Source organism: Aethalodelphis obliquidens, unplaced genomic scaffold, assembly GCF_003676395.1.
Source record: "Aethalodelphis obliquidens isolate GAN/ISIS:26980383/991018 unplaced genomic scaffold, ASM367639v1 scaffold7, whole genome shotgun sequence".
NCBI classification, from domain to species: domain Eukaryota; kingdom Metazoa; phylum Chordata; class Mammalia; order Artiodactyla; family Delphinidae; genus Aethalodelphis; species Aethalodelphis obliquidens.
In genome coordinates, this window is record NW_020837951.1 from 1507664 (window position 1) to 1532185 (window position 24522).

The 24522-nt window shown below is 55.5% G+C and overlaps 1 protein-coding gene across 2 annotated transcripts in view; it reads left to right on the top strand.

Moving 5' to 3' along the window:
• Positions 1-379: 379 nt before the first annotated feature.
• Positions 380-24522, top strand: part of NACC2 (NACC family member 2) — a 70570-nt gene continuing 46427 nt past the window's right edge. Inside the window, exon 1 of one of the 2 annotated variants that reach the window (XM_027104304.1) lies at positions 380-476. The gene's annotated coding sequence lies outside the window, so the exon portion shown is untranslated. Of the gene's footprint in view, positions 477-514; positions 6530-24522 lie in introns of those variants that run through there. The other variant, XM_027104305.1, reaches the window with a different exon arrangement.

Below are 24522 nucleotides of genomic sequence, written 5' to 3' on the forward strand. Positions count from 1 at the left end.
TCCCGGAGCCTGCCCCGTGCAAGCGCGGCCGCCGCGGGGAGGAGGCGCCCCAGGACCGGGGGCTCCACACCTCGAGAGGGTGTGGGTCGGCGCCCCTGCCCTTCCCGCGTCCGGCCCCGGCTCAGTGCCCGGCGCAGAGTCGCACGCCAGGAGTTTGCGGAGGGGGCGCACGGAGGGGGCGCGGAACGGCCGCCCCCCCACCCCCACCAACCCCGGACCTCAGGGCCGGGGATCCCCCCGCCCCTGCCCCTCCCAGGGCGCCCACCTGGCGGCGGGGCGGCGCGCCCCAGGGCGGCGAGTGCGCGCGCGCGGCCGGCGCGCTGTCCCTTTAAACGGCCCGCGGCGCCTCCCCCGCGCGCCCCGCCCGCCGCGGTGCGGCCCGGTGCTGGGCGCGGCCGGAGAAAGTCCATGTGAGCCGGAGCGCCGGACCGCCGGAGCACTTCCTACTGCAGGCCGGACCGGGCCGGCGCCCGCAGGTACCCCAACTTCGCGCCGCCCGCGGGTCCCACCGCCGCACTTCCCGCGAACTCCGCGGCGCGCCCGCCCTCGCCTGCCGCAGTGCCCAAGTTCGCGCCGCGCGCCGCCCGCGGAGCTGGCCGGCGGCGTCCGGGCCTGGGGAGGCGCTCGCCCGGGCCGGGCCGCGCCCCGCCCCGCCGAGCGGGGACCCGGGCTCCGAGCGTCTCCTCTCCTGCCGGGTTTCTCGGGGCGCTCGGGACACTAGGTCTCCCCCGACCGGACGGACGGAGCCCAGTCCTCTGGGGTGGGCAACCCGCGCGGGCTCGGCCTGGGGACACGGCCCCGGGGACACGCCCCTCCCTCCTGGGCCGTCCGAGGGAGGGACCTGTTGGGCACCTAGCCATGTGTCCCCTGGCTGTCTGTTCTAGCTGAGCCTGTCCTGTGTAGTGGGGGGCTGGGCGGGGGGAGAGCACCCTCCGTGGGCTGGCCATCTGGTAGAGCTGGTCTTCTGAGCACCCTGCACGCACACCCCTGTACCCGTCTGGTCTGGTCCGGGTCTCTCTCCAGGTCTCCCCTTCCCCTCCCCCCACCTTCCCCTCCGCTTCCCTCTTGAGCTACAGACCCCTCTCCCCTCGCCCCCCGCAGTTTGCCCTGATGACAAAGGACGCGGTTCTCCTGGTCTCGGCGCAGGTGCTTCTCAGCACTCCGTGCGCGGTGTCGTCTAAGCCCCGCACAGAGCCCAGGAGAGGTATCTTCAAGTGTTGGCTCCATTTTAGAGATGAGGAAACAAGGAGTTAGGTGAAGGGTCAAGCAGCGGGCACTGCCCTCCACCTTCCAACAATCCCCCTCCCCCTCTCCCCGTGGCCCTCTGTGGTGTCCATCCCTCCTAGGAGGCCGCTGGCATTCTCCCGTGGGACAAGCCACCGTTTGTTGGTACCTTGGCTGGAGCCTGAGTGAAGGAGATGGGAGGGGGAGACCCAGGGTGGTTGGCCCCCTGCTGTTTCGGTGAGCTGGCTGGAAGGGGCACAGCAGTAGAACAGGATATCCCTCGTCCCCTCTCAGTGGCAGAGATCGGTTCTCGGTGGTCACACCCAGGCGGGGTGGGCGCCGGACATGGTGTCTGAAACCGCGCTGAGTCGGAGCCGGCTTCGGCCGGCCTCTGCTCTGCAGCCGTTCCGAGCCTCCTGCAGAATCTTGGACCAGGAGAAAAAGCTTGTGCATTTTCTGACACGGGGACACCAGGCCACCCTGGCTGCCCGGAGTGCGTCTGGGTTCTTTGTCCTGGATGTGCTGGGACACTCGAGAGCCTGTCTTTGGGAGGTGGGCTCGTGGGTGACTTTTAACAGAACCCTTAAAGCCTCTCTCTGTTTTCCAACGAAAACGTGAGATGCATTATTCATACAAGAGAGACGGTGCTGATGGTAAGTGCTGAGCTGACATTCACAGCCTACGTTCCTCGGGCACCTCTGCCTCTAGGGCTCAGCGTGCTTGACTTGCAGCCTGGGCTGGGGTGGGCCTGGGACCCCTCCTGGGACAGAAAGTAAGAAATGTGGCTTTGACCCTTTCAAGGATGTTCCCAGGGCTCCACCCCCCGCCTCTTCCTCTGAGGTCTGTGCTCCCAGGAATGCAGAGGCAGGTATGGGCTGCACCGGACACGGACTCCCTCCAGGCCCTGGGCCTTCCGGTACCATCCACTGCACTCACCATCTGTAGGGTTGGGAGTCTCAGGCAGCTGAGGCCTCATTCCCTCCACCCCGGGGAAGCAAGTCTTGTCCCTGCGGCCCATGGCCAATCTGCCCCCTTCCGGGTGACCCTGTCCCGTCTCGCCCGGCTCTTCTCCGACCTGGTCCCTCCCTGGGTTCTGTTGTCCTGCTGGGGTGTGGGGGGTGAGATGAGCTGCCCTGGCTGGGGGCAGGGTGGGGAACGTCTGCTGAGCCGTTTGAGCGGGAACTGCGGCCCAGATCACGGCCCTTCGCTCCTGATTCTCCAGCGTGTTTCTCCCAAGAGCCTGCAGACCCCCGTGTAACAGGCGCACTTGGGGAACTTGACCCGGGCTGCGTTCTTGGGACAAGACAAGCTGCCTTCCAGCTGAGGATCTATCGTGTTAGCTGGCCTGGGCCTGGCTCCTTCCCGTGGCCGGTGTCCCCGAGGGGTGTCCCGGCCCAAGGAACCTGGCCTTCAGGCCTGGTCTTTTGAAGGGGAGCAATGTCTTCGGTACAGTTGGAGGGGTGTCTCCCTCCACAGGGACAGGGGCCGCCGGTCCCTGGCTGGACCCAGAGCTGTTGCTGGCTGTGGGCAGCCCCACTTCAGGAGCTTGTAAAGTCTGGTTGGGGCTGGGGTCCGACTGGGGGCTGGTGAGGGGCTTCAGGGCCTCTCACTGCCTGCCTGCCCGCCTGCCGGGTCTGCAGAGAGCGCTGCCCGGCCCGTCCGCGTTCTAGACCCTGCCCAGGCCTCTCCGAACGCCTCATTTGCGTTCAGCACGCTTTCCCGGGCATCCCCTTGGTCCTCCCCGAGGTGAGCCGTCTGGCCCTCGGGTACTTCCAGGTGGGGCCGGAATTTAGGACCAGAGCCAGCATCTTCATTGGTGTCCTCGCCCCAGTTCAGAGATGAGAGCGACCCCCTCACGCCGTGGCCCTGGGTGAAGCCTGTGTGTCCTCCCCTGCCCGCCGCAGCCTCGTTCCCTCTTTCCTTGTGTCCTGAGCCACCGAGGTTGTGCCTGGGAGGCTACATCCCCCCCCGCCCCCCCGAGCCCCCCCCACCAGCCATCCTGGGCTCCAGGGACCTAGCCCGCTGGCCGGGGGAAGCAGTCCCCTTAGCGAGGCCGAGGCCCGAGGCGCCACTGCCACCCACCCTGCCTCTGAGCAGCCAGGGATCCTGGCGACCTCTGTTTCTCTTTTAGCAAATCCTTGCTCTCACCAGTCCTGGCTCTCGATGAGATCATTTGCAAAGTATGCTTCCCGGCTGGCCCCGGCTCCCTCATTGTGTCTGTCACCTGCAGCTGCCTGCTCGCTGGGAGCTGGCCTTGCTCTGCCCTGGCCTCTGGCCTTTGTCATTTAAAGTTCAGGTTTTGGAAGAAGGCGCCCTGTGGGGGAGGGTCTCAGCAGGTGGGGCAGGCACAGAGGTGTTTGGGACGTGAACTTGGGAGCCGAGCTCCCTGGTGGCTGCCTTTGTGGTTGGCATCCTCAGAGTGGCGCAGCCCCCATGAGGACATGGACAGTGGGGGCCGCTCACCCCTGCCCGGGCCTGGGAGCCGGTCTGAGCAGGAGAAACGGAGCTGGAATCCGATGCGGCGCCGGCTCTCTGGGGCCTGCCCCGCCCCCAGCTTCCGCTGGCTGGACCTGGGTCCGGGCAAGGAGGCTCTTGGGAGCAGGACCTCGGAGGTCTCTCTCAGGTCACATCCAGCTCAAGGCTTTGTGACCTTGGGTGGGTAACGTACCCCCTCTGAGCCCCACCCTGGCCTGTGTGTCGTGATGCTACTGCTGCGAGGCCCAAGGTGAGCAGGCCCCGCCTGGGGGCCCTGTGGAGGTGCCCCCTCCCTGGAGGTGGACCAGAGCCAGTGAGGGGTTCATGCCCCTTTAAGGGGAGGCTGCTTCTCGGTCTCCAGGGCGGATGGAGGCATACTTTTCTCTGAGGTGTTGGTCTCTGGTCCCACGGAAAGGAGAGGCTGGCTCTGGGTCTCTCTGAAGGAATCTTCCCCCTCCCTCTTGGCCCTGGGCCCTGGCATCCAGGAGGGCACATGGCCATGGATGGGCCGGGAGCTCCTGAGCCCCGCCCCGTGTCTGCCTGTGTGCCTGGGAAGCAGCAGGGCCGGGGGCGGGGACCGCAGGGGCCTGAAAGTGCCCATATATAGTCACTGGGGTGAGCAGTGAGCCCGGCCGCCGGCTGTGGGGCTGTGTCCCAGGCCCAGGGCTGGCTGGCCCCCAGGCCCAGCATCAGGCCCAGCCCCCAGGTCCTCGATTTGGGGCGAAGCATCAGATATAGCAGCAGGCACAGGTTTGGTGCTCCAGGAGTGTTTGTTGATTGAAAATAAAAATCTCCTGGATACTTGGTAGTCTGGGCCAAGTGTATGTCTTGAGACGCCATTTTTGAAAGTTGGAGGCCGTAGCCACCGAGGGCCCCTCACTGTGGGCTGGGGGCGGGGTGCCAGCTCGTCTGCACCCACAACCTTTGCCCCACAAAATGCCCCCTTCATTATGGTGACACCCGTAGATGTTCCCTCCCCATCCCCAGAGATGGGCGGCATTTTCTGGAAGAGGGCCTCCCTCCCTCTGCCTCCTGGACACTGCCTGGAGTCCAGCTAGTGGGGAAGGGGCCGGGCGTTCCCGCGCTGCCGGTGGTCTTTGCAGGAAGTCTGCTCCCTGTGCCCCCGGGTTGTCCTGGGTCCCCACCCTAGCCCTGGGCACCTGCGTGTCTTCCTAACTCGCCCATCCCAGTCTCTGCACCAAGAAAGGAGAAGCAGCCGCCTCTGCTCCGTTCCGACTTTTGTGCTGTTAAAAATCACAGTGTTAACATAGTTTTGCTCCTTTAATTTAGTTTCCATTGCACTGCTAAGCGCCTTTGTGAAATTTTGTATATTGATACTTTTTGTTGTTGTCAGCAGTTTTTTTGGCCATGTAAAGCCATTAGGGTGAGAGAAGATTAAAAAGATACATTACAATTAAAATGTTAATGAAATCTGCATCATACAACTTTTGAAACCCTTTAGGCATTAATCTTGCCTGTGTCATGTCCATTAACTTTAGTTATTCCTATTCCACACTGACCCCTGCTGAGAGATTTGTGCTATAATTGGATTTTTTTTTTTAATAAAAAAAAGAAAGCTTTTAAGAAAATAGAGGTTGAGTGGTGGGCCCCGCTCCTGCATGAAGAGAAAAGGAGAGAAGGGGCTCCCCTTGGTGGCGGCCGTGGGCCCCCTGTCTCCTCCGGGTCCTGGCCTCGGTCCTCTCTGCATCCCTGTGGGTGACCGTCCACGCAAGCCCTGCTCCTGCGGCGCCCCCAGGGGGACCGAGTGTGGCCGTGTGCTCAGACCTGCGTCCATGCCAGGACCGGCTCACCCATGGCGGGAGGGTGTGCCGTGGCCGCAGTCGGGCTGTGGGTGTGCAGGGGTCAAGGATGAGCTCGCCTTCCGGGGCTGGGTCCCCGAGTCCAGCTGCTGGGTAAGGGGCTGCAACAGGGAAGTTCTGGAAGCGCCGATGGTTTTGAGTTTTCAGGATCCCGCGTCCGCCACACGACACGCGCCTGGAAGTCTGGTGGCGTGGGCACTGGAGTCTCCAGCCCGAGGCAGGGGCTGGGGGCTGTGGGGATGGGGAGCGCCCCCCTGACCTACCCCCAGGGGAGTTGGGACCCCCGATGAGAGCAAGCCCTAGGTGCTCCGTTAACTTCTCTGCACGGACTCACCCTTGACCGTGGCCGGAGCCCGTGGTGGTTCAGATCTGGGCGGTGCCCCTGCTGGGACGCACCCCTGGCCCGGGTGAGGCCCGGGCAGTGTGGGACGCGGGGCTGGCCCGGGCGGCCCGGGTCTCGCCAGCCCCCGTGCTGCAGTGACAGCCGTGGCGCTGGGAAGCTGGTCAGGTGGTTGGCAGGGGGCTGCAACAGATTTCATGTCTGTGTGTTTTTGCAACACCTTTCTATAAAGGGAAACATAATTTAAAATATGATTACTTAGTGTTGTAACAGCCGCCTCAGCGCTCCAGCTATGCCGAGATCATTATCAGAGGCTGATATTAACTTGCAAAGAATATTATGCAAATTGCCCGCTGGCTTCTCCGGGAAACCTTCTGCCGGGATGGGGATGTGCGTGGGGTGTGCGGCACGGGCGGGTCCCTCCGGGGCCACACCCCTGCGTGGCCGGCCCATCAGCCATCGTCGGTTCCTGGCCGTGTCTCAGGACACTGGGCCGAGTCTGTCCCCTTCCTCCACACCATCCCTCGCCCCTTGTCTGCGTTGGGAGGAGGTGGGGGGGGGACACGGGGAGCCTTGGGGCAGGATGGACCCAGTGGAGGCTTCCGGGCAGGGTAGGGGCTGGAGGCTCGCGTCCCCCAGGCTCGCCAGTGGTCCCTGTGCTACCTGTTGAGTGAGTGTTGCCGCGATGTCGGGCCCGGCAGACGCGTGGGAAAGCGGTGGTGGGATTGGCGTGGGGCCCTGACTGCCCGCTCACACCTGCCCCCTCCTCGAGTCTGAAGGTGGCTCCCTCCCTTACCAAGGGTGGTGCATCCCCCCTATTTTGTGAACACTGCTCTGGGGGTTCCCCGTGGGGTCCTTCAGCTCCAGGAGGGCAGCGATGTTTGTTTGCTGGTGGAGAGGACTGGCTGGAAGGGGCGTGAGCCTTGCAGTCGCCCTGGCATGTAACGGGGGCGGGGGTGAGATCAGTTTCCTGGGGTTGGGTAACAAATGACCATAAACCTGGGGGCTTAAAGCAACAGAAATTTACTCTCTCACAGTCTAGAGGCCAGAGGTCCAGAATCCACGTGTGGGCAGGGCTGGCTCCGTCTGGAGGCTGTAGGGGAGAATCCTGGCCTCTTCCAGCGTCTGGCGGTGCCGGCGATCCTTGACGTTCCTTGGCCTGTAGACACATCACTCCCATCTCAAGATCTTAACTAATTACGTCTGCAAAGACCCTGTTTGCAAATAAGGTCACATTCTGAGGTTCCAGATGGGCATGAATTCTGGGGGGACCCTAGTCAACCCGGTGTGGCCAGGTGGGCGCAGAAACCCTTTAGTGCCTGGAGGGGAGGGGCCGTCTCAGAAGTAGGGGCGGCCTTGCTGGCCGTCTGGCTCCACCCAGTGCTTGCCCAGGAGGGTGGACAGCCAGACGTATGGACAGTAGCCACTGCCCGACGAGCGCCTGGACCGCGGGCATAAAGGGCCAGCGCAGGCTGGGAGTTCTGGAAGGACCTTTGGCTCAGGAGCTAAGCCGGGGTCGAGGGCGGGAAATGGGGCCACCGACAGAGGAGGATTTTCCTGAGACAAGAGTGTCTGCGGTTACATAAGTTTGGGGACAGGAGGCAGAATTTGTGTTAATTGTCATAACCCAGTTTAGCGGCCCATCCTTGTCCCGGGAAGCAGCCTGGAAAGGAGAGGGAGGTGGGTCTCAGCGGAGTCCTTGGGGCTGGACCCCAAACTGCAGCGCAGACTGGGGCCACCGCGGCCCTCCAAGTCCTTCCTCCCCGTGTCTCTTCCGTCCCGCAGAAGAAAAATAAGGGCATGACGTGAGAAGAAATGGCCAAGAAATGGAGGCAAAGAGAAAGTAAGAGCGGAGATGCCTCGGGAGGAGGTGGGTGCCCAGGACGGGTCTGGAGGAGGCCACGGCGTCCAGGCGGTGAGGCAGGACACCCAGGCGTTGTGCCTCTAGACCTCGGGGGCCCTGCCATTCCCGGACCGAGACCTCAGGCAGCTGTGGCGGGGCTGAGAGGGGGCGCGTTGGCAGGGGGCTCATGGTATGGGCCTCAGGGTCTCTCCTGGAGGAGGAGCTGGGTCCTCGGGTGCCCCGCACTCCTCTTCCCGCGCGGCTCTGCCAGCCCAGCGGCCCCAGTGTGGCCCCAGTGCAGGTGACCGCCCGGCCGGGCGAGGGCCTGAGGGCCTGGGAGGCTGCCGTGCAGTTTTGCGCTGGGCCTTTCTTCACATTCTCGGTAACCCAGGGAAAGTGGGAAGTCCCCCCACCAGGCCTCCTTGGGAGTTGGCCCCCAGCTCTGCTTGGGGGGCTCCTCTGTCCCCCCCCCCGCTGCCTGGCATCATGGGGCTTCTCTCCTGGGAGGACAGGCGACGTGATTTGCTGCTCAGTGCTCAAGCTCAGAAGGGGGGTCCCCGCCACGTTCAGAGACTCGTTTCTGAGGGTTTTCAGGACGTCTGGCCAGGACTTGGGGTGGACCCCAGGGGGTGGGCGTTACCCAGGACTAGGCACCCCTTCTCCGGGGTGGGGGCACGGTGACGTGGCTTCCTCCAGCCTCCTGGCCCCGCTGTCACCGTCACAGGTCTTGAGTGTGGTGGAGGTGCCCCTACCCTCTGCCCAGTGCTGGCGGCTGGGGACGCTAGTTCTGATGCCTGAGGAAAGGGTTAAAAGATGCACAATTTTAAACTTACAGAGAAACTGCGCGTACCGAACACAGAACTTCTTCCAGACCGTTTGAGAGTAGCGGCCCCTTATTGCCGGGTGACCCACTGAAACGAGGGCTGCCCGCTGCCCGCCTCACCGCAGCTCCAGCGGTCACCGGACGGCCCCAGTGGCTCCCATGCCTGGGCCCTGTACAGCCAGAGGGTCACTGTGGAGTTCCTGTCCCAGGCACCTGTCAGGTCTGCTTTTAAAATTTTAATTAAAAAACATTCTAGTTACTTGCACGTAAAACCTACCATCTTAGCCACTTTCCAGCACACAGTTCAGGGGCATTGAGTCCATTCACATTGTTGTGCAACCGTCACCACATCCGTCTCCAGGACTCTTTCATCTTCCCAAACTGACACTCTGTCCCCATTAAACACTCGCTCCCCTCCCCCCCGCCAGCCCCAGGCCCCGCCGTCCACTGTGTGTCTCTGTGGGTTTGACTCCTCTAGGGCCGCACACGGGTGGCATCACACAGGATTTGTCCTCTGCGTCTGGCCTTTGGTCAGCATGATGTCTGTGAGGCTCGTCCCTGCTGTGGCCTGTGTCAGGATCTCCTTCCTTTTTAAGGCTGAGTTTAGTCCACCGCGTGGATGGACCCTGTTGGGTGTATCCTTCCTCTGTCCGAGGACACGTGGCTGTTTCCACGGTTGGCTGTTGTGAGTGGCGCTGTGTGAACACGGGTGTGCTCGTGTCTATCCAAGTCTCGTTGTGTCTCTTAGGCTTCTTCAGCCGCTGCAGGATCCGAGGTCTTTCCCTGGCTCTCGTGACCTTGCCCCCAGAGCCCGGGCCAGTTTTGCAGAAGGCCCCCGGTCTGGGCGCGTCTCGGACAGCGGCGCTGCGGCCGTGCCCCTGTCCTGCCGCTGGCGGTGGCCCGTGGGGGTTTTGTCCAGCCACTTGGGGGAATCTGTCTGGCGTGTGTGTCTATAAAGCAACCCCAGCGTGGGGGTCGCGGCCAGGGTCGTGTGTGGGGGCAGGGCAGGACACGGGGTGCGGGGCAGGGGTGAGCGGCGGGCTGCACAGGACCCTGTGGGGGGGGGAGTTGGGTGTTTGGCCCTGGAACGGGAGGCTCTTGAGTGGCGAGGGGTGTCGGGTCTCATCAGCACCGGCTGCTCCCAGAAAGGCGGGTCCCGTCCTGGCTGTCAGTGGCCACGTCCCTCCAGTGTCCCCCGTGGAGAAGCTCTGAGCTGGGCTCTGGGCTGCTGCTGTCACAGCCCCTGGCCCCCGGCCCACTCTTCCTCTGGGCTGTGGGGCTCTGCGAGGATGAAGTAGGAGGTGTACCCAGGCCTGGCCCCCTCCTGCCCACGATGAGCCCTGGGGAGGAGCGGGGGTTCGGGAGAAGCGGCTTCCCTAGCACCGTTTCCCGTGTGTCCTCCATCTCCCGACCCGGGGCCACACTGGGGCCATCCTGGTACTTGGCAGGTGTTGTCTGAGTCTGATCAGGTCTGTCCGAAACCAGCAGGTCCCTGTTCCCTCAGATCCCGGGTCAAGGTCGGCGTCAGCAGGCCGGGGGTTGTCAGTTTCCTAGGACTCTGAGACACAGCCCTGCCAACTGGGCCGACTGAACCAGCAGAGGTGTACGCTCCCCCGTTCCGAGGCCAGAGCCCCCCGTCAAGGCATCGCAGGGCCGAGCTCCCTCCCGCCTCTCCCAGCCCCCGGCCGCACGGCTTCTCCTGTGTCCAGGTTTCCCTCTTCTCAGGACACCAGTCGTTGGCTTCAGGGCCCGCCCTAAATCCTCTGAGACCTCATCTTAACCAATTGCTCCTGCAGAGAACTTGGTGTACTTATGGTCACGTTCTGAGGTTCCAGGTGGACATGGATTTGGGGAACCCTATTCACCCCAGCGGAGGGGCGAAGGCCAAAGTGTCTACCTGCCCCTGTTCCCTTTTCTCCATGGCTGCTGCCCCCTCTCCAGTCTTGGAAGGAGCTGCCGTACTGTCCCCGTGTCTCCTGATCTCAGGCTGGGCCCCCCGCCCTCTGACCTCCTGTGCAGGTCCTCTAGAACGCCCAGCCGGGCTGTTTGGCCACTGGCTCCGCTCTCTTGGGGATGGCTGGAGCGCCCAGGCCTCCTGTCTGGTGGGATGGCCCCACTTCTGCAGCTCAGAGGGTTGTGAGGTGTCCAGTCCAGCGCCAGAAAGGCTGTTTGCCCGCATGGAGTTCTCCATCGGAAAGAGGGCGTGGGGGGGGGGGTTGGTCTGATGACTTTCATGTCAGCGTGCATGTCTCATGGAGTAGGAGTTAGGGATGGTAGGAGTTTCGCAGCCTCAGAACTCACGGGATCAGCCCTCTGGCTCCAGGGTTTGACAGGGTCGAGGCAGTCGGCATGAAACCCTGGTCAGAAGTGGTCCGTATGTGAGGGTACAGTTAGCAAGATCAGATCGGCTGCTTCTGGCAAACGTGTCTGTTTTTCCTTGCGGGGAGAAGGACAGGAGGAAACACCTGCAGGTTGGGAGTGGCCGGTGGGACCGCTCTGCCTGCGAGCCGGCCTCACCTGCACGAGGATGGTGGGACCAGGGCTCTGCGGTGGCCGGCTGGCCGCTGACGGGTGTTGGGCATAGCGGTCCGGGACCCCTCCACCCGCTGGCCTGTCTCTAGGCGTGTGGGCAGGGCCCGGCCTTCCTCCCACCGGGGACTCCGGGAGTGGGGTTTTGTGCCGGAAGGGGAGGCACTGCCTGGGGGGCCTTGCTCCGCAGCACCCACGAGGCCTCAGCTTGGCTCCTCTATGTGTCGCTCGGCGTGACTCCGAGGGCCCTGCCCCAGGCCTTTTGGGTGAGGGCACCCCACGGGCACCGGGGAGAAGGCAGGTCTAGCCACGGGCACGAGGCCACAAGGTGGAGGCTTGGGATGGCCCCGCTGGCTGCTCCCTTTCATCAGACCCCCCCGGCCCCGCCCTCTGCGGGGAATCCCAGGCGGTCATGGTCTTGCCTCGATGGTGAGCTGGCCCAGAGCTGCCGTCAGGCCACGCCAGGGCCGAGCGTCTTGGAGAGCGTCTTGTGCCCGCTCATGTCATGTGAGGAAACAAGGGCCTGAGGGGTGAGTCACAGAGCAGAGCCGGGGGTGGTGATAGCTGTGCCCACTTGTGGGTTTCTTGGGGTTCCAGGGTGCTGCCCTGGTGGGCTGTGGTGGGGCAAAGACAGCCGGAGCCCCCGGGTGGCAGCGGCTACCTGGGCCAGGTGCATCCGGGTGGACGGAGCTGGGTCAGGACAGACTGACCCTGGGTGAGGATGGCCACACGAGGGACCAGCAGGAAGGGGCAGCGTGTCCTCGTCTTGGGTGAGGTGGGGGTGAGGGGTCGCCCCTCCCCTGGCTCTCGGGTATTCCTGAAGGTTTCAGTTCTTCCTCAGTGTTTCTTTTTTTTAAATTTTTATTTATTTATTTTTGACTGTGTTGGGTCTTCGTTTCTGTGCGAGGGCTTTCTCTAGTTGTGGCAAGCGGGGGCCACTCTAAATCGCAGTGCGTGGGTCTCTCACTATCGCGGCCTCTCTTGTTGCGGAAACACAGGCTCCAGACGCGCAGGCACAGTAGTCGTGGCTCACGGGCCTAGTTGCTCCACGGCATGTGGGATCTTCCCAGACCAGGGCTCGAACCCGTGTCCCCTGCATTGGCAGGCAGATTCTCAACCACTGCGCCACCAGGAAAGCCCTTCCTCAGTGTTTCTTAACTGAGCTTTCGTAATAACTTTAACTGCACAGAGCCCCCGAGCGGGCTCGTTCCGAGTCCCGGCAGCTGTGATTACATTGCAGCCACTGATTTCCAAGAAACCTCACGAGGGAATTTGTTATAGCCGCGGTGGACGCGGGTGCCCGGCACCGCCTTCCCGACGGCTTGTAGTGGGGGGAGCACTTGCCCGGCCTGGGCAGGACGAAGGGCTGGTGCTGGCCTGTTGCCCTGGCCTCGGCTGGTCCGGGCGGCCAGGGGAGTGATGCTTGCAGGGCGTTGGTTAACAAGGTGGGCCAAGGTAGTCCCTTGGGAGCTGGCCGGCCTGCATCCCCCCCGGCCACCCTTCCCTCTGGGTTTCCAGCGGCCTGGGAGCCTGGTGGGTCCCGAGGTGGCCATCCCAGTTCTGAGTTTGATTTGGTCTCTCTTCTAGGGAACTCTTTCCTGTGTCCCTCGTTGGTTCCAGAACATACGAACACGTGTGAACAGACTGTTTCTTTTCCCCGAGACTATTGGAGACCCGTGACCCCGGGCTGCAGTGTTTCTAGGTCAGCCTCTTCCAGCACCTCCCTTCGTCCCCGTGCCTCCTGGAGGGGCTGCTGGCCCCCAGGCCAGCCCCGCTGCCCCCATGCAGCTGGAGAAGCAGGGCACTGGCTCCTGCCCAGGCCCACGTGGAGACGGGGCCTTCCTGGGGCCACAGTCACAGCTGCTTGTGACGGAGAGGGACCAGTGGGACCTCGGGTGCCGGGAGGGCCCGGAAGTGCTGTCGTCATGGTGATGAACAGCACAGGTGTGGTTACTTATCCTTAAAGTCGTCTTAACACTAGTGCTGGGAACTGGTCTGTTTCTCTCACTGCCTTCCAGCCCCCTCACCCCAAAGTGCACCGTCTGGAAACATGTGACACCCCAGGTGTGTAGGGTGCTTGGCGGGTCCCGGGGCTGCTGGAGAGTCTGTGCCGCCCACAGGCCTCCTGGCTCAGGCGTCTGGCTGCCGTCCTCTCCCCGGGCCCTTTCTGCTTTGGGGTATTGGAGGGCACCCCCTCCCGGGTGCTTGGAGAGGAGAGCCCCCACCTGCGCCACCCCCTGAAAACTACGAGCAAGGGCACCAGTGTCCTTTGTCAGCTGATTCCGTGCAGTCTGGGCCGGGCCACTTCTGCACTGACCATGACCTTAACAACACTGTCTAAGACCCCGCTCGGTGGGCTGACCTGCGGGCCGCTGTAGAGCCCACAAGGCTGGAGACGGAGGTGAGGTGGGCGGGCCTGGGGTCCCGCTTCCAGGCTGTGCCTTGATGTGGTCACGGGCTGAGGAACCAGGGAGCTAGGCCCTCCCAGGGGTCCTGGGCAGCCCGGGGTCTGCAGACCCTGCTCCACCGGCCCGGCCCTGGCCGTCGGGCCTCTTGCTGGTAGGGAGCGTCCTCTGCCTGGAAGCTGAGGGGCGGCACCCCGGCTGATGCCACCAAGGCTCAGGCCCCCGCTGCGGCTCGCCTTTGGGGATCTGGCGGGTGGGCCTCCCTCTGGGCCCCCTGCCCCCTCGGCCCCCTCACGTTCGGGGTCCCCCTCGCCCGGGATGGGAGGCTCAGGCACACGCATGAGTAGTTTTCAGGTTCTGTGCCCTAAATTAGGATAGTGTGCACTTTGTTTTAAAAAGCCATGATTGAAGTCAAATTAACATATTTACCTTCGGTGCTCCCAGGGGAACCGTTAGGGAATCGCAGGGGTGCAACGGCGGCTGCAGTGTGCAGTGACAGTGCCGGCTGCTGGCGAGGGTGGCACCCGGCTCTCCAGGCCTCCCGGGCAGGTGGTTCTCACGAGCGCTCACCCCCAGCCTCCTCTGCAGCTCCCCTGACGCTCGCAGGGGCCCCGGATGAGGCAGAGGAAACCAGGCAGGGGACTGTGCTGTGGCCCTGAGGACCCGTGACCCCACCTACCCCACCCACCGTGGTGGCTCTTTCCTCTGGGCTTTGCTCAGCCCTTGTGGCCAACGCCCAGGGCCTTCGTCCTCCTCTCTCTGGTGTCTGCTTTTGGCCCAGGAGCATTTTGTCCTGAGTCCTGTCTGTGGATGAAGAGGTCTCATGTCTACTCTCAAGATCCAGGCTCCAGTTCTCAGGCCAGTGAGCAAGTTCCTGCCCCACCCAGAGCCTCAGTTTCCCAATCTGTAAAATGGGGTAATGGCATTTATTCTGAACTTGAATTAAAAGAGGACACAGGACCTGGGAATTTAGGCCATTGAAACCAGCCCTGGGATTATTTAGGGAGCCTCCCCTCCCCCGCCCCGCCCCACACACATGTCTGCTCTTCTCAAGGAAACTGGATTCTGAGGTCAAAGGACCTGAGGTTTTCTGGATTCAGGGCTTAGGGGAGTGAGGGTCCTGGGGAGACCCGGGCTGCCCCACCACAGGGTGGGGCACATGCCTGGGCCTTGGGCCTGTGGACACAGTGTCTGTGGGTAGGCATTGCCCCCTGTGCCCCCGACACTGTATTTTTAAAAACTTGTGCATGGATTTTTTTATATGCAGCACTGAAAATTTTATGATCAAAAAACTATTAATAGGGCTCCCCTGGTGGCGCAGTGGTTGGGAGTCCGCCTGCCGACGCAGGGGACACGGGTTCGTGCCCCGGTCCGGGAAGATCCCACGTGCCGCGGAGCGGCTGGGCCCGTGAGCCATGGCCGCTGAGCCTGCGCGTCCGGAGCCTGTGCTCCGCAACGGGAGAGGCCACAGCAGTGAGAGGCCCGCGTCCCGCAACAACAACAGCAACAAAATAAATAAATAAATAAAAAATAAATAAAAAGCACACCTTTGTGAAACGAAGTACAAACTAATATTTAAATTCATTGTTCAGTTCTCACACTGCTTCCGCCTACCTTTTATTACCATGTAAGTGGATATCTTAAGCACACTTGGCCGTGTAGCCTACAGAAAAGGGCAAAGATCTCAAGCGCACAGTTTGATGTATTTTTTTTCTTAATTTATTTTTGGCTGCGTTGGATCTTCGTTGCTGTGCCCGGGCTTTCTCCGGTTGCAGCGAGCGGGGGCTACTCTTCGTCGCGGTGCGCGTGCTTCTCATTGCGGTGGCTTCTCTTGTTGCAGAGCGCAGGCTCTAGGCATGTGGGCTTCACTAGTTGTGGCTCTCAGGCTTCAGTAGTTGTGGCTCGTGGGCTCTAGAGCGCAGGCTCAGTAGTTGTGGCGCACGGGCTTAGCTGCTCCGCAGCATGTGGGATCTTCCCGGACCAGGGCTCAAACCCGTGTCCCCTGCATTGGCAGGCGGGCTCTTAACCACTGCGCCACCAGGGAAGCCCCCATCTGAACCATTTTTAAGTGTATAGTTCAGTGTGGCATTAAGTACATTCATATCGTTGTGCAACCATCACCACATCCCTCTCCAGAATTTTCCCATCTTCTCAAACTGAAGCTCTGTCCCCACAAAACTCGCACTGCCCCTCCTCTTCTCCAGCCCCTGGCCCCCACTGTCTCCATGAAGCTGACTTCTCTAGATCCTCCCGTGGGTGGAATGCCACAGGATTTGTCTTCTGGAGACCGGCTTATTTCACTGGACACGATGTTCTCCAGGTCATCCTTGTCGTACCCATGTCAGAATTCCCTTCCTTTTTAAGGCTGAGTAATATTTCATGGTCTGAGCGGGAAAGCTCGATCAAAGAGCATTTGAGGAACTGAGTGTATTTATAGCCACTGAAGAAAGAACGTTGCACTCAGACTGTTCAGTTAGTTACACGATTGCTGGGTGTCCCCCAGGCAGGAGCACCAGCCCCCTTGGGCAACGCTCTTTGCTCCTGGGCAGAAATCATCACTTGCATCTCTTCTGGGCACAGCCTTGTTTAAGAGTTAGCAGGTCACAGCGTCTGGGACATAATCAATATCAGAGAGCAAACCAGGCAGAGGTACCTACAGTCCCCTGGAGAATGAAACAGTCTCGGTGGCCTCGTTGGCCAGTCCCTCCTGTGACATGGAAAGGGCACAGTCACCCTTTACCATATTTCCAAGTTTTTGATAATCATTCAGCATCCCTCTGTGATCGTAATTTCCAAGTACAGTTTTTAGAAGCGGGTTTTGTGTTCTGATTCATCACACGCCATGGGAAGAGGGCACCCTGGGGAGGACAGCACCGGAGCTGTGCGGCACGGGGGAGCTGCTAGAGCTGGTCAGTTTCTCTGCATTTCACAGGGAGGCTCACGTCCATCTTCAAGAAGCTCGCTCACTGCAGAGGTGGGTTTTTGCTCTTACCGGTCTCCCCCCAGAGCCTGGGAGCCCACGCGTGTTGCCAGCGGTGGCCCCGGCTTCAGGATCAGCTTGTCCAGCTCCGTCAGGGAGTAAAAGAGACCAGATTCCCATGGAACTGCTGCAGATGGCTACATTGCCATGAAAGGGAAAGAGACTCCGGAAAAGTATTTGTTTCTGAATTCTGAGGCCTTGGGGAGAAGGCACACAGTGTACAGAACGTTTTGTGTAGTTTGCAGAAGTGAATCTGCCGCCTGGAGGGCTCGAGCTGCATTGGGATGGAAGAGGAGGGTTTTCTTCCTCAATATTTCAAGACCAGCCCCACAGTTAGGTCTTGGTCGTTGCGGTCAGCATGGACCTTGGGCAGCAGCCCATCACTTCGTGGACCTAAAGACATCTGGAGACCTGGCCCCCTGCCGTAGTCGGGTAGGAGCCGTCTAAGGGCGAGCCCACGCGGGGCGCCTCCTCGGGAGATGCGCACGTGGGCAAGTACGTCCCTCTTTGTGGACAGCCCCCTTCTGGCCTGCAGCTTCCAGGGAGCAGAAGCCGCCTGTGGATGACCAGATGGGATCGGCTTCTTTCACAGGGCAGCGAGCAGTGCCAGCCTGGAGGCAGGGACATCCTGCAGGGGCATCAGGCAGAACCGTAGCATGAGGGTTTGCTTGCTGTTTCCCAGCGTTAAGAGCATAAATGGACGGTGAGGGTGGAGGCCAGCGTGGAGCTCCTGGAAGGGAACACGTGAGGATTCTGTTCCCATGGACGGCACTGGATGGGCCAAGCTGAGCCCGGGAAGGCTGGCTCTGGACTTGACGCCTCTTCCTGGGCAGTTCTTCCCGTGGAGTTGAGAATCGCAGGACATCAGATCCAGCATTCCCCAATTCATCAGCTGAAAACAGTCATTTATGATTGACTCTGGGAAACTACAGAGAACAGTCAGATGTAAGGTCCGACTTTCTTTATTTCAGGGTGTGATTTGGGGAAGATGAAATCGGCATCGTTGTCAGAAGAGACGTGGGTATTTGATCGAGTAGAACACTGAATGGTTTCAGCCTGGCTGGCCGTCGATCCAAGGGACGACACATTTAACAAAATAATCTTAGAAATCAGTAACGCCTTTCTAAGGAACCTTAACTGCTTGGGGAGGGAAGGATGTTAATTTAAAAAAAAATACGAAGGATGTGACTAGTGCAAAGTACTGAAGGTTACCCTGGGGCGATCGGATGAGCGGTCAGGGTGGTGGTGAAGCACCCAGGTCTCCTCATCCCGCGGTGATGCGGACGCGACACACCAGCACTGGTCACCGTTTTCACACGACACCAGGTTCTTCTTTTACAAAATATAATGCTTGGCGGTAAAGGACCCATAGGCACCTTAAAAAAATTGTCTTATGAATAAGCCCATCAAAACCAAGCAAAGGGCTTCCCTGGTGGCGCAGTGGTTGAGAGTCTGCCTGCCGATGCAGGGAACACGGGTTCGAGCCCTGGTCTGGGAAGGTCCCACATGCCGCGGAGCGGCTGGGCCCGTGAGCCGTGGCTGCTGAGCCTGGGCGTCCGGAGCCCGTGCTCCACAATGGGAGAGGCCACAACAGTGAGAGGCCCGCGTACCAAAAAAAAAAAAAAAAACAAGCAAATTTTGCCCCAATTTTAACGTTTCACGGCTTCTTTTCAGACTCGTCATGTCCAGGTATTATAAACCTAAGGAAATAAAGATTCCTCTCTATGCACCTCCCACAGTGTTCCCTGTGTCCATCCTAGTTTTTATCTTCCCCATCCGCTTTCACGTGCTGGGGCAACCAGACATTTCACTTTAGGGCAGAATGCCTCTTTTCCCCGTGATAAGGAAACACACCCTTGGGTGTGCTTGGGTGTGAGCCGCGCTGCTAGTAGCCCCATTTTATTAGTTGCGCCTTTTAACTCTCGTAACTAATTTCTCCCTGATCAGGAGGGCTGCAGGTGATAGGAGGGACACGATAGGGACCTGCTTGTCTTACGTAAACGTCTTAGCACATCAGGCGAACCCAGAGCACAGCTGTCAGCATCCCCCCAACACACACACGTGCCTCTCACACCTTGTTAAAGTGGCCAGGAACGTGGACGTGGAATCTGATGAACACGCGTAGGAAGCAGAGTGTGTGTTAAAGCTCGGCTTACCGACCAGTGTTTGGATCCTATACTTACAAATTATCCACCTATCTAAACGTTAGTAGTTAATTAAATTTAATATTAGTGTAGGGTGTTAAAGTCAATGAGGATTTCGGGAATTTTAGGTTGATAAACGACACAGTTGCTTTTTTTTTTTTTTTAAACATCTTTATTGGGGTATAATTGCTTTACAATGGTGTGTTAGTTTCTGCTTTATAACAAAGTGAATCAGCTATACATATACGTATGTTCCCATATCTCTTCCCTTGCTTTTTTTTTTTAACTTTGTATTTTGAGATAATTATAGATTCACGTGCTGCTGTGAATAGTACAGAATGGATGGATAAACAGAAGTGGTCCATCCCTATGACGGAGTATTGTTTGACCATAGAAAGGAGTGAAGTACCCTAGAAATGGGTGAATTTTATAGTGTATGAGTTATATCTTATTACAGCTGGTATTAAGAAAGATAATACTGAGGGCTTCCCTGGTGGCGCAGTGGTTGAGAGTCTGCCTGCCGATGCAGGGAACACGGGTTCGAGCCCTGGTCTGGGAAGGTCCCACATGCCGCGGAGCGGCTGGGCCCGTGAGCCATGGCCACTGAGCCTGCGCGTCCGGAGCCTGTGCTCCACAACGGGAGAGGCCGCGGCGGTGAGAGGCCCGCACACCGCGATGAGGAGTGGCCCCCGCTCGCCGCAACTAGAGAAAGCCCACGCACAGAAAAGACCCAGCACAGCCAAAAATAAATAAATAAATGAAATTAAAAAAAAGAAGAAATACTGAGAGACACAGTGGACCCTTTGCAGGAAGCCCCTGGGGCTGCCCTTTCGTAGCCCCCCACCTCCTCTGTCCCGCCCCTCTGACAGTCGGTAACTGCCCGGGTCTCTGTTTCTGGAAGCAGTCCTTCTCCCCTACGCTTGCCAGCACTTGGTGTGTTGTTGTTTTTCGTTTCAGCCATTCTGATAGGTCTGTAGTGCATCCGTTTGTAGTAATTTGCATTTCCTAGATGGCTAAAGGTGGTGGACATCTTTCATGTGCTAATGTGTCATCTGTGTGTCCTCTTTCATGAGAAGTGTCTATGACTTTAGCCAGTTGTCTCTTTTTTTTCTAGCACGTGTGTATGTATATCATTTATTTTAAAAACTGGGTTCTGAGCATACATTCGGTTTTACAGTTTGGTGTCTTCAGTTAACATACTGCAAATTCTTTTCATGTTATCAATATTCTCCTGTGAGTTTTCTTTAATTGAAGTATAGTTGATTTATGATATGTTAGTTTCTGGTGTACAGCAAAGTGATATATGTATATATATATATATTATTTTCCATCATGGCTTATTACAAGATACTATAATACTCTTTTTCGTATTCTTTTCCATTATGGTTTATTACAAGATACTGAATATAGTTCCCTGTGCTATATAGTAGAATCTTGTTGTTTATCTATTTTATATATAGTAGTTTGTATCTGCTAATCCCGAACTCCTAAGTTATCCATCCCTACCCACTTTCTCCTTTGGTAACCATAAATTTGTTTTCTATGTCTGTGAGTCTATTTCTGTTTTGTAAATAAGTTTATTTGTATCACATTTTAGATTCCACATATAAGTGTTATCATATGGTATTTGTCTTTGTCTGACTTACTTCACTTAGTGTGATAATTTCTAGGTCCATCCATGTTGCTGCAAATGAAGAATTATTTCATTCTTTTTTTATGGCTGAGTAATGCTCCATTGTATAGATGTACCACATCTTCTTTATCCATTCATCTGTCGATGGACACTTAGGTTGCTTCCATGTCTTGGCTATTGGGAATAGTGCTGCTATGAACATTGGGTGCATGTATCTTTTTGAATTATAGTTTTGTCTGGGTATATTGCCCAGGAGTGGGATTGCTGGGTCGTATGGCAACTCTATTTTTAGTTTTTTAAGAAACTTCCCTACTGTTCTCCACAGTGGTTGCACCAATTTATATTCCCACCAACAGTGCAGGAGGGCTCCCTTCTCTCCACACCCTCTCCAGCATTTATTATTTGTAGACTTTTTAACGATGGCCATTCTGACCAGTGTGAGGTGATACCTCATGGTAGTTATGATTTGCATTGCTCTCATAATTAGTGATGTTGAGCCTCTTTTCATGTGCCTATTGGCCATCTGTGTATCTTCTTAGGAGAAATGTCTATGTAGGTCTTCTGCCTACTTTTTGATTGTTTTTCTTGTTACTGAGTTATATGAGCTGTTTGTGTATTTTGGAAGTTAATCCCCTGTAGGTCGCATTGTTTGCACATGTTTTCTCCCATTCTGTAGGTTGTCTTTTCATTTTTTTTAATGGTTTCCTTTGCTGTGCAAAAGCTTATAAATTTGATTAGGTCCCATTTACTTATTTTTTCTTTTTTTGGGAGACTGACCTAAGAAAATATTGCTATGATTTATGTCGGAGAATTTTTTGCCTATGTCCTCTTTTAGGAGTTTTATGGTATCGTGTCTTATATTTAAGGCTTTAAGCCATTTTGAGTTTGGTGTGTGTGTGTGTATGGTGTGAGGAAGTGTTCTAAGTTCACTGATTTACATGCAGCCGTCCAGCTTTTCCAATGCCACTTGCTGAAGAGACTGTCTTTTCTCTGATGTATATTCTTGCTTCCTTTGTTGAAGATTAATTGACTGTAGGTGTATGGGTTTATTTTGGGGCTCTCTGTTCTGTTCCACTGATCCATATGTCTGTTTTTTGTGCCAACACCTTACTGTAGCTTTGTAGTATTGTCTGCAGTCTGGGAGGGTTATGCCTCCAGCTTTGTTCTTTTTCCTAAGGATTGCTTTGGCAATTCTGGGTCTTTCATGGTTCCATATAGATTTTAGGATTATTTGTTCTAGTTCTGTGAAAAATGTCAGGTCATGAGTAATTTGTTAGGGATTGCATTGAATCTGTATATTGCTTTGGGTAGTAAGGCCATTTTAACAATATTAATTCTTCCAATCCTAGAGCATGGGATATCTTTCCATTTCTTTGAATCATCTTCAGTTTCCTCTGTTTTATAGTTCTCGGCATATAAGTCTTTCAGGTTTATTCTTAAGTATATTATTTTTTTGATGCGATTTTCAAAGGGATTGTTTTTTTATTTTCCCTTTCTGATATTTCACTTTCACTGTAAAGAAATGCAACAGACTTTTGTAGGTTAATCTTGTATCCTGCTACCTTGCTGAATTTGTTGATCGGTTCTAGTAGTTTTTGTGTGGAGTCTTTAGGGTTATCTATATATAGTGTCATGTCATCTGCATACAGTTTTACCTCTTTCCTTCCAATTTGGATGCCTTTCATTTCTTTTTCTTGTCTGATTGCTGTGGCTAGGACTTCCAATACTATGTTGAATAGAATTGGTGAGAGTGGGCATCCTTGTCTTGTTCCAGATTTTTTTTTTTTTTTTAACATTTTTGCACTGCGGGGGGTGGGGGGTTCCAAGCAGAGGTTTTAAATTTGGATAAAGTCATCAAGTTTTTCAGTTTTTCCTTATGGAAGAATTCTTTGCATAGTCCTAGATCCCCAAAATATTCTCCTATACTTTCTTCTAGTTTTAAGTTGTACATTTAGGTTCTGATCCATTCTGGGTTAATTTTTGTATCAGCATGAAGTTTAGTTTGAGGGTCACTTTTTTTGCCACTGGACGTGCCGTTGCTCCACTACCACTTGCTGAAAAGGCAATCCTCCACTGATTGCTCTGCATCTTTGTAAAACATCAGTTAGGCATATTTGTGGGTCTGTTTTAAGGTTATCTATTCTGTTCATTAGCCGTCTGTCTATCCCCATACAGTCTTTTTTTTTTTTTTAATTACCATTTCTTATTTATTTATTTATTTATTTATGGCTGTATTGGGTCTTTGTTGCTGTGCACAGGCTTTCTCTAGTTGCAGCAAGTGGGGGCTACTCTTCGTTGCAGTGCACGGGCTTCTCATTGCGGTGGCTTCTCTTGTTGCGGAGCATAGGCTCTAGGCGCGCGGGCTCAGTAGTTGTGGCTCGCAGGCTCTAGAGCATAAGCTCAGTAGTTGTGGCGCACGGGCTTAGCTGCTCCACGGCATGTGGGATCTTCCTGGACCAGGGCTCGAGCCCGTGTCCCCTGCATTGGCAGGCGGACACTTAACCACTGCGCCACCAGGGAAGTCCCCCCCTACAGTCTTGATTACTGTAACTATATAGTAAGTCTTGAAATCAGGTGGACTGATTCCTCCCATGTAATTCTTTTCCAAAATGGTCTTAATTATTCTAGTTTTGTTGCCCTGCTATATAAGTTTTAGAATAATCTTGTCTATGGTTACAAAAAAATCTTGCTGGAATTTTGAAAGGAATTGTGTTAAACCTGTATATCAATTTGGGGAGAATTGACATCTTTACTGTGTTGAGTCTTTCAATCCATGAACATGGTATGTCTCTCCATTTAGTTAGACCTAGATTTCTTTCAATTTGTAGTTTTCAGCATGTAAGTCCTGTGCGTGTTTTGTTAGATTTACATGTCGGTATGTTTTTTTTGAGTGATTGTAGATGGTATTGTATTCTTAATTTTAGTAATTGCTAGTACACAGAAATACAGTTTATCTTATATCCTGTGACGTTGTCTACGAAGACAACCCTGTCACCTGCAAACGGGGACAGCTTTATTTCTTCCTTCCAATCTGTGTGCATTTTCTTGCCTCTTACACTGTGTTGAGTACGAGTGGTGAGCAGACATCCTTGCTGTGTTCCCCATCTTGAGGAGAAAGTGTTAACTGTAAGATTTTTGTAGATGCTCTATATCAAGTTGAGGAAATTCTCTGAGAGTTTCTATCATGGATGGATGTTGAATATTGTCAAATCCTTCTTATGCGTTGAATGATATTTTCATGTGGTTTCACTGATTTTCAGCTATTGTACCAGCTTGCATCCCTGGAATAAATCCCACTTGGTCATGGTATATAATTCCTTTTAAATGTTGTTAAAATCTGTTTGTTAATATTTTGTTGAGGATTTTTGCATCTATATCACGAAGGACCCCTGGTCTGTAGTTTTCTTTCTTTGTATCATCTTTGGTTTTGGTATTGGGATAAATCATAAAATGAATTGGAAAGTGTTTCTTTCTCTTCTGTTTTCTGGAAAAGATTGTATATATGTGGTGCTAATTTTCCTTTAAATGTTTGGTAGCGTTCTCCAGGGAAACCATCTGTGCTTAGAGATTTCTTTTTTGAGAATTTTGAAACTAAAAATTCAATTTTTAAAATAGTTATAAGACTATTTGAATGCTCTGTTCATTGTGGTAGTCCCCTCCTCCCTTAGGAATTGGTTCATTTAATTTAGATTGTCAAGTTTATGTGTTAAAGTTGTCCCTATTATTGCCTTATTATTCTTTTGACATCTGCAGGGTCTGTAGTGATACCCCCAATACCTTTCTGATATTGGTAATCAATTTGTCTTTTTTCTCTTTTTTCTTTGTCACTCTTGCTAGAGGCTTGTCAGTTTGATTGATCTCAGAGAACCACATGTACTTAGTGCTGTAAATTCTCCTCACAGCTCTTAAGTGGTGTCCCACAAGTTTTGATATATTGCATTTTCATTTTCTTTTAATCCGATTTCCTTGAGACTTCCTCTCTGACACATGGATGAGTTAGAGGAATGTTGCTTGTTTCCAAGTGTTTGGAGAGTTCCCTCTTACTTTTCTGTTATTAATTTCCAGTTTGATTGCGCTGTGGTTGGAGAACACGTTCTGTATGATTTCGGTTCTTTTAAATTTCTTGAAGTTTGTTTCCTGGCCCAGGATCTTGGTGTAAGTTTCATAGGCACTTGGAAAGAATGTGTATTCTGCTATTTTGTGGTGGATGGTTCTGTAAATGTCTTTTGGATCCTGTTAGCTGATGTTTAGTTCTCTGTATCTTTGTTGATTAACTTTCTAGTTCTTTCAGTTGTTCAAGAGAGGG